Genomic DNA, 10,552 nt, shown 5'->3' with positions numbered 1-10,552 from the left:
CACTCTTGTCGGTGTGATTGTCAAGATTATGTGAACATTGAAGTTTCACTAAATTATCAGTCTTTATTAAAAAATTTCGATGAGTTCCTCTTTAATGCAATGATGAGCAATGAAATGTTGTCAAGTGGCCAAAAACTGTTCTGGTGCTTGTGTCCTTGGCAAGTAGTAACCAGAATTTACATTCAGACTGACTCGACTTCATGGTCTGAGACCAAATGCTTTCTCTGCAATGCCTTTGTTATCAATTATTGTTAGCGTTACCCATTTTGCCTGAGTTTCTGCAAGGTTGTGAATCATTGAATATTTATGTCCACCTTTTGTTCACCCTGAAACCGTGTATCCCTGGTGTCTAAATCTCTTTTATGTCTGTGGCACAATTCAGCCCACCTTGCTGCAGAGAGTTATTCCATTCCAAAAAAAAAACATAATTTACTCTTTCCTACAATTTCCTGTCACAACTCGATTCGCTGATGTACAGTTTTCGTTAAAATTTGTCCCTTCCTGTTCCTATCTTCTTGTCTTCAGCCGCATCCCCATGCTGTTCACATGCGTCATCTTTTCTATTTGGATTTGGAAAGGTCCTTTCATCTGAACCCTCTGTCAGTTTCAAGCCCTGTCCATAAACCTACCGACATGATTGGCCAGGACACTGTTCCCAGCTCAGTTCTGGTGGGACCCCATCTTAATGGATTTTATTTTAAAATCAGGTATGGCATGTGGGTGTCTCTGGCTGACCAGCTTTTCTTGCCCAGCCCTAGCTGCCCTTACGCTGGGTAACTTGCTCGGCCATTTCAGAGGGTCATTGACAGGCAATCACTTTGCTGTAACGATGTCGCGCAGACCACGTGAGAATGGGCAGATGTCTTTCTCTGAATGACAAGTGTTTGGATTTATAGTCCATCAGTAATGGTATTTCTAGATTGTCAATTACTATTTTGAACATAATTGATTTCAAATTCCACCATTTCAGACGATATGGTTCAAACCTGCCTCTCCAGAACATTAGCTGAGGTTTGGGATACATTCTCTAGCAACAATATCACTCGGACATTACGTTGTCTGCTCACATGCTATTTATCCCTGAACACCGATACCAATGTGTCATGAAGCTAAACCTGTTTTTCCTTCATGATTGATCCTGATTTCATCCTGCACTCTGATTATATCACTCAATCTCTCTCCATGTGGTATGCCTCACTGTGTGTGTCTAATTGCTGCTCCTGTCAGCGTCTCTCACTCTTGTAGCTACTCCAGAGCCTGAGCCAACAGAATTCTCCACTCCAGAGAGACGCACAGGCCAGGGATGGAGACTGGGATTTTCCAGATCTCTGTGGGACACGGTACTATTCTCCATGTGTGACCCTCACTTCATCAGTCTAAGTTCCCATTCTGTCTATTTCTCTGTCTCCTGTAGGTACTCAGGAATTTCCTGACTCAATAGATTTCCCAGCCACTGGGTATGTCTCATCCATCACCACATTGAAGATGGTTGGTCAGCCAGAGAGGCAAAGGGCAGAGAGATCTGGAGCCTTCAATAAATCCTGCAGTGAGGTAAGATCACCCACCATGCACAGAGCAGAGAGCAGAGAGCAGCGAGAGGGCTCCAAACATCACCTAACAGTGCTGGAGGCGAAGCAGTGCACAGACACACACCAGGTTCAATCGCCACGTCTACCGTAAGTTTTGTTGTTCTGAGACAGTATCGGGAGTGTCACAGTTCTCAATCCAGGCCTGTGCTGTCTTCGTGAGCACCAGCATAACAGAGGGGAAAGCAGAGTTCCCATGAGTGAGTGTAATGCTGCCTGGGATCTTTCTGCTCTGTGTTCCCCCTCCAACACTGTACATATACCATGTCTCATGGACCAGTTTCTTCAATAATTTGTAAGTCCTATAACAGTTCCTATCCCTGTAATCTCCATTTCCCTATGGTCCCTCCCCATATTTGAAATGTACTGCATTTCAAATATTATCCCTATCTCTCTAACTTTCTTCAGTGTCTACATCATGCTTTTTCACTTTAGTCTCCTCCTCCAATAACTAGAAACAGAGGCATGCAGCATGGAAACGATTCCATCCATCCAACTAGTCCATGCTGATCACTGTTCATTAGCGAGTCGCATTTGCATGTGTTTGGTCCACATCCCATCAAACCTTCTCTTCTCCATGTATCTGCCCAAATGTCTTTTCCATGTTGGAATTTTACTTTTCTCTATCCCGTCCCCAGACACCCATTCCATACACGCACCATCCTTTGTGTGGAAATGGTCTCCTCTGGTCGCTTTTAAGAATTACCCCTCTCACCTCATATTTCTGCCCTCTAGTTATGGCTGCCCCTAACCTGAAGTACAGACCTTCACTATTCGCCCGACGTATACTCCTCATGGTTTTATAAACATTTATAAGGTCACCCCTCAGCCACCTCCGCCCAAGGGAAATACAGCTTCTCCAGCCCCTCTGTTTCTGTCAAACCCTCCAGTATCAGCAACATCTCTGCCAAGCTTTGCTCCTTTTGCAGTTTCGGAAAATGCTTCCTGAAGCAGGAGGATCAGAATTCTACACAATACTCCAATTGGAGACCCAGCAATGTCTTGTACAGCCGTATCATGATGTACCAACTCAGGTACCCAATGCTCTGACCAATGAGGGCAAGTGTGCCTAATCCCCGTCCTGTCTACCAGTGATGCCACTTCCACGGAACAATGCAACTGCACCCCTTTGTCTCTCTCCGTTCGACAACACTGCCTAGAGCACTGCCATTAACCGTATAAGTCCTCCCTGGTTTATCTTAACAAAATCCAATACCTGAATTCAACTCCCATTTTTCATTTCTTGACCCACTGGCTCAGTTGATTAAGATCACCTTTGATAACTGTATTCACTGCCAACTATAACAAGTATTTTACTATCCACAAACATGCAAACAATAATTCATATATTCTCGTTTATGTCAATAATATACATGTGTGTGCCCTGCACTGATCCTTATGGCACACCACTGCTCAGAGGCTCCCAGTCTGCACAACAACCCGCTCCCACCATCCTCTGTCTCCTACTGTTAAGCCAATTTTGTGTCCGTTTGTCTCGCTCTCCCTGATCACATGCAATCTAAACTTACTAACCAGTGCACCACGATAAGTTCTGTCAAAGGTCTTGCTGAGGTCACTATAGACAACGTGTACGATTCTGCCTTCATCCATCTCCTTGGTCACCTCTTCAACAAACTCTATCAAGTTTGAGAGATACTCCTCTGTACGCACAAAGCGGTGCTGACTATCTCTAATGAATCATTGCCTTTCCAAATGCATGTAACTCCTGTACCGCGGAATCGCTTCCAACAACATTGGCACCACTGACATCAAGCTAATTGGTGTTTATGTCCGTGCTTTCCCTCGGAGCCTTTCCTAAATACTGGCATAACATTAGCCACCCTCCCGCTCCCAGCTCACCACCTGTGGTTTTCAGTGATAGAAATATCTTTGTAAGTTTCTTCCCTACCTTACCCCAATGTCCTGGGATGTACTTGATTAGTTCCCAGGGAATTGTTTAATTCTAATGCGTTTTAAAATCTCCAGCACCTCCTGTTCTCCAATGTGGACTCTTTGAATACATCACTGTTTATTTCCTGGCTTCCCCAGTGTTTATTCCACAGTAAGTTCTGACTTGAAATTTTTGTTTCAGATCGCACCCATTTCCTGTGGGTTTCCACATGGATAACTTCAGTGATCTTTAAGGGGTCACATTCTGTCTCGAGTAAATCTTCTGTTGTTCATATACTTCTAGAATCTCTTTGGATTTTCCTGAACTTTATCTGCCAAAGCTCTGTGAGTTCCCCTTGGGCCCTCATGATTTCCCTCTGAAGAATATTACTACACCCACAATGTTCTTCAAGGGATTGACATAATTCAGCTGGCTGTATGTGAAATGAGCCCCCTTTTGTCTTGACCAGAACCTCAATATCCACAGTCATCCAATTTTTCCCACTTGGGTCAGCATTGTTCTTCACACTAACAGGAATATGCTGCCCCTGAAATCTTAATTTATCTCTCTTTTGAAAGAATCCCACTTGCCTGACGTCCCTTTACTTCCAAATAGCCTCCATGAATCAACTTTTGGACAGTCTTGCCTAATACCTTCTGGACTGGGGCAAGGTCATTTTTGCTCATTAACTTGTGGACCAGGCCTGTCCTTTTCCATCGCTATTTTCAAACTAATAGAATTGTGGTGACTTTGCCAAAGTGCTCCCCATAAACACTTCAGATCCTTTCTCGCCCTTGTTTCCCGAAGGGAGGTCAGGTTTCATCCCTTTCTCCAGTAGGACCAGTTACATACTGACTGAGACAGTTTTCTTGAACACACTGAAAAAATCCCTCCCATCCAAGCTGTGAACATTATGGCAGTCCCAGTCTAGGTTTAGAAAGTTAAAATCCCCGACCATTACAACCCTATTATTCTTACAGATATCAGATATCCGACGGATTTGCTGCTCAATTTCCCGCTGAGTACTGCGGGCCTGTAGTACAGTCATATCAAACTGATTATTCATTCTTATTTCTCAGTTCTACTAATACAGCTTCACTGGGTGATCCCCAGGAATATCCTCTCTCAGTGCTGCAGTGATGTTTTCACTGATCAAAAACTCCACTCCCCCTACTCTCTTGCCTCCCCTTCTATCCTTCCTGTTGAATCTGTCCTCTGGAACAATGATCTGCGACTCCTGTCCCTCCCTCAGCTGTGTTTCTGTAATTGCTGTGATTTCCCAGCCCCATGTTCCCATCCATGCCGTGTGTTCATCTGCCTTACCTGTCAGTTTAATTGATGCGTATTCCCTCATTTCCTGCTGTGCTCTTGCCTGTTTATCAATTGAAATTACTCTGTTGAAATTCTGTCCCAGCCTCAACCTTCAGATTGTAGCCTGAGTCCATCCCCCTCACTGTGGACAACACCCTCACCTTTCATGCCATCTGCAAACCTAATAATGATACCTTCTGCTGTCACATCAGAGTTATTAATTCCCATAATGAACAGCAATGGCTTCTGCACAGATCCCTTTGTTACACTCACTGGGCAAAGGCTTTCAATCACAAAACTAACCCTCCAACAATTTTGGATCAAATTTGCCAACTTGGCTTTGATACCATGGTCTCTTCCCTTCTGGACTAGCCTTCCACGTGGAACCTTGTCAAAGGCCTTAATGAATTCCAAGTAAACCGTAACATTTGTACGGCCCTCATCAATATCTTCAATCGACATTTCAAAGAAATCTCAGTTGATTTCATCAGACATTATCTTACTCTTACAAATCCATGCAGACTATCACTAATCGATCCCTGCCTTTCCAGTTATTGATCCATCCTGTCCCTCAGAATTGTTCCCAATTCCTCGCCCCCCACCCCCCACCCCCCACAGTGCAGTCAGACTACCTGCACTGTAATTGCCTGGCCTATACCTACTGCCTTTCTTGAACAAAGGAACCACATTAGCTATCCTCCAGTCATTCGGAACTTCACCTGTGGCCAGAAAAGTATTAAATATATCCACCAGGGCCCAAGCAATCTCCTCCCTTACCTCCCATAGCAGCCTGGGATACATTTCATTGAGCACTGGGGAGTTCTCCACCTTTATGCCTGTGAAAATATTTAATACCTCCTCCTTATTGATCTTAACATGTTCTGGAAACTTACCATCCCTACTAAAATCCCCGGCCACAAGGCCTTTCTCCTGTGTGAATACCAATGCGAAGTATTCATTTTAAGACGTCACCTACTTCCTCTGGCTCCATGCACAGATTGTCCCTTTGGTTTCTCACAGGCCTCCCTCTTTCGCTGGGAATCCACTTACTCTCACGATGCTCATAAAATACCTGTGGTTTTTCCGCAATCGTATCTGCCAAACATATTTCTTGACCATTGTTTGTCCCTCATTTTCCACAAAGCCACTCGCACTCTTTGTACTTGTGAAGGGCTTCACCTGATTTTATTGTACTGTATTTTCTTTATCAAAATCACGATATCACTTGATCAATATTCGTTGGACTTGATGCCTTTACTATTCACTCTTCAAGGAGCACACTGGCTCTGCATTCTCACTGCATCACTTTGAAATACTCCCCTTTCCTAATATGGACCCAACTGTAGATAGTTCTCCCAGTATATGTCTGTCAGATCCTCTCTAATGTTCGCAACACTGATGGGAGACCCAAGTGTGTGGGGGACAGGCAGGAGGTTGTGTGGCTGCAGAAGGGACTCCAGGATGGTGTGCTGACTCCTGGGTGCCAGGCCAAGGATGTCTCTGAGCGGTTACTGAACATTCTGAAGGGGAGGGCGAACAGCAAGAGGTCATTGTGCATATCAATCCACCATACAGGGGTAGACAAAGGGATGGGTTCCTGAGAAAGGAGTACAGGGATTTAGGTGAGAAGTTAAAAAAGCAGGATATTGACATTAATGATCTACAGATTATTCCCATTGCCACGTGCCAGTAACGATAGAAATAGAAAGAGAGGCCGGATGGATGTGTGGCTTGAGGAGCTGGTGTAGCGGGCAGGATTTTCAGTCTTGTATCGTTGGAGTCTCTTCTGGGGTAGAGATGGTTTGCACTTGAATCAGAGGGGCACCAGTATCCCAGGGAGGAGACTTCCTCGTGTTACCCAGGAGAATTTCAATTACTTTGGCAGGGAATTGTCACTCTAAGTAAGAGAGGGACCATCGGAAAGTCAGAGGAAATTCATCAGCCATCAAGATCAAGTTACCTATTCAGGATATCCGGGGGCACAGAGAATTGAGGGAAATGACTTCTGGCTTAAAAGGCATTTATTTCAACACACGAGGCCTGACTGGTAAGGCAGACGAGCTCAGTTCATGGATTGGCTCTGGGAACTGGGATATTACAGCCATAACAGCAACCTGGCTGAGAGAAGGGCAGGACTGGCAGCTCAGTGTTCCAGGATACAGAAGCTACAGGTGTGACAGAAGGACAAGTAAGTGAGGAGGAGGAGTTGTCATTTTGATAAGGAAAGACATAACAACAGTGCTTCGGGACAATACTGTTAAGCAGTCATCAAATGAGTCCATATATTTAAAAGTTAGAAACAAAAAGGGGGTGATCAGTCCGCTGGGATTGTGTTCTAGACCCTCAAATAGCCAGCGGGTATGAGAGGGGCAAATGTGTAGTGAGATTGCAGGTGCCTATAAAAATAATAAAGTACTATTGGTTGGAGATTTTAACTTCCCTGGATTGACTGGGTCACCCAGAGTCTAAAATGCCCGTAATGAGTAGAATTTGTCAAAAATGTCTGAGAAAGTTTCCTAAACCAAGATGTAGAAGGTTCTACTCTACTCAGGCGGATGCAACACTGGACGTCCACTCAGGAACCGAGGTCAGGCAAGTGACTGAAGTATCATTCGGAGAGCACATTGCATCCAGTGACCACAACTGCCTTTGTTTTAACATACTAATGGAAAAGATCAGACAGTTTGACAGATTTAGGTCTTAAACTGGAACTGGGTCAATATTGGGGCCATCCAGCAGGATCGAGCAGGGGTTGATTGGGTGATTGTAAAAATCATACAACACCAGGTTTTAGTTCAGATGGTTTACAGAGGAACCTCGATTATCTGAACGTGATGGCGGGCGATGTTTTGTTCGGATAATTGATTATCTGGTTAATCGATTAAATGTATTTCCTTTTGGGGCTCAAAGTTTTCAGTCCAGTCTGCACCCTGTTCAGGTGACGAGGCAACAGCAAGCCATGAGCGAGGCCCCATGCCCTGCCAGACCCCCAAACAAACCCGCTCGCCTCCAAACACATCCAACACCGCCCTCACCTGCCCCTTAATGTCGCCAACCCAACTGCCCCAAACCCACCCAATAGTGACCCTGCCCCCAAAATCTTCTGACACCACCCTCCACCCGCCGCCTGCCCCCACTTCCTAAACACCTTTGACATCACACTCAGCCCGTCCACAAACCTGTCCAACACCGCACCCTGCCCACCACACCCACCGTCCAATCCATGTCCACGCCCGTGTCCCCTGCCCCCTGCCCCCGTTCATCCCCTCCCCCTTCTGGGCAGCTGGAGTGGACACCAACAGTAAGATATCTACTGCCTTTGGTGGGGTAAGTCTTCAAATAGCACACACGCACATGCACACACATGATCAGACAGCCACACACAACTTTTTACTGCAACATTTCCACCCTGCACAGGACACTGTTCTAGAAAATATATGGGGAGGGGGGGCGGTGTTAGGATTCACCCCTATATAGAACTCCAGGGGAATTGTGGGGAGAGGGAGAGAGGGTGGGAGGTCAGTCATTTGGAGATGTTATCTGGGCTCGATGTCCAGGCCTGTCCTCCGCAGCATTTCAGTCAGCTGAGATCTGTTTTAATCAGTGTAAACAAAAAAAAACAATCATGGTTGAAACGGCTCTTTGATGTAATGTTTCTATCGGGACCTCGAGATCTCCTTTGGATAATCTGATATTAGGTTAATTGATATTTGGATAATCGAGCTCTCTCTGTATTTGAAAGTGCTAGATTTGGAAGCGCTAGTTGTCAATCTAAAAAATGAAAGACTTATTCTAAGCGTGTTTAATATTATCATTCCATGACACTGCATTCCTGTTGCTATAAATTCGGTGCCTTAGGATTGTGCTCCACATCCACCTGATGAAGAAGCAGTGCTTCGAAAGCTAGTGCTTGCAAATAAACCTGTTGGCCTATAACTTGGTGTTGTGTGATTATTAACTTTGCCCACCTCAGTCCAACACCGGCATGTCCAAATCATAACTAAACACGATTGTATCAGTCTGTTTGAATGAAAAGTAATGACTGGCAAATGGGAGTGTGATCTCAAGAATCCAGTATGTCCCTGTTAGGGTGAAGGGAAAAGCTGGCAGGTTTAGGAATCCCTAGCCAGTGAGAGGTGTCGTCACTCGGTTCAGGAAAAAGAGGAAGGCACACATTGTCTTTAATATTTCCGTATCTATGTAGCCTCTTACAGTCTGAAAGACACGATCAATCTGGGGAGACTCAAAAGGCCTATCAGATCCCTGCAGAACTCCCAACCTGCAGAACCAACCCCAAATCATGTGACTTTCAGTTTCTGTAAGACTGATTATCTGTGTAACATCCTCCCATCACTAGCACCCCAATATTAATGTCATCTCCTTAAGCCTCTCTATCCACTACTCATCTCCATAACCTTCTCCAGCACTTACACCTCTATCTGTGTAAACGTCACCCTCCCCAACAACCCTTCCCACTTTTACCATTCTGGAGGAGGTTACTAATGTTCCCTTATCTGTGAACCTGTCTCCAACCAAAATTACTGCCCTCTGGAAAATCTGTCAGACTCCACACCTTCCGTATCTAACGAATCTGCATAACCTAAACCTTCCTGTGTCTATAAACATCATCCATGACTACCATCCATATCTGTGTTTGGTCCTACAGTCGACAAAACCCACTTTCTCTGTAAACGTCTCCATTAACCTAAAACACTCCTGTCTGTGTAAACCACTCCATCCTACCAGCATTCTTATCTGTGTATACTGTTCCATCCCTCCCAACCTCGCCATCTCCATGAACTGCTGTAGGCCCTACATATCTCCACATTTCTGGAACACACCGTGGCTCTATGGTCCTCCCTTCCTATGAAACACCTCCAGTCCCCACCACCCTCCCAGTCTGCGTCATCTGCTCCAGATCAGGTCATTGGTGTTTCTGTTACCTCTGGCACTCAGAGTAAGCCTTCCCAGTTTTATCTACCATTCAGATTCCATCCGTTCAAGCCTCCCGAAACACCTTCCTGCCATTGTGACCCTTCCATATTTAGAACACAGAACAGTACAGCACAGCTCAGGCCCTTCGGCCCTTGATAATGTACTGAACTTTTATCATACTCTAAGATCAAACCAACTTGCAGGCAACTCAAAGGAGAAAACAACAAAGAAAATCCCAGCACAAGAACAGGCCCTTTGGCCCTCCACGCCTGTGCCGATCCAGATCCTCTGCCTAAACCTGCTGCCTATTTTCTAAGGATTTGTATCCTTTTGCTCCCTGCCTATTCAAGAATCTTAAAGGACCTCATTGTTCCTGCCTCTACCACCTCCGCTGGCCACATGTTCCAGGCTCCGACCATCCTCAGCATAAAGACCGTTCCAAGGTTATCTGCCCTAAACCTTTCCCCTCTCACTTTGAGTTTGTGACCCCAGTAACTGCGTTCCACACTCTGGGGAAAAACGCTTCTTGCTATCCACCATGTCCATGCATCTCATGAATTTGTAGACATCAATCAGGTCCTCAGTCAACCTTTGTCTTTCTCATAAAATTAATCCGAATCTATTCAACCTCTCTTTATAGCTGGTCCCTTCCATACCAGACAACGTCTGGGTGAACTTCCTCTTCACCCTCTACAAAGCATCTACATCCTTTTGGTAATGTGATGATCAGAACTGTATGTATCATTCCAAATGTGGCCGAACCAAAATCAAATACAACTGTAACATGACCTGCCAACTCTTTTACTCTATAGCCCGTCCAATGAAGGAA

The sequence above is a fragment of the Hemiscyllium ocellatum genome, chromosome 21 (genome assembly GCF_020745735.1).
Source record: "Hemiscyllium ocellatum isolate sHemOce1 chromosome 21, sHemOce1.pat.X.cur, whole genome shotgun sequence".
NCBI lineage: Eukaryota > Metazoa > Chordata > Chondrichthyes > Orectolobiformes > Hemiscylliidae > Hemiscyllium > Hemiscyllium ocellatum.
The sequence above is the reverse complement of the archived record's forward strand: the minus strand, read 5'-3'. Positions refer to the sequence as shown.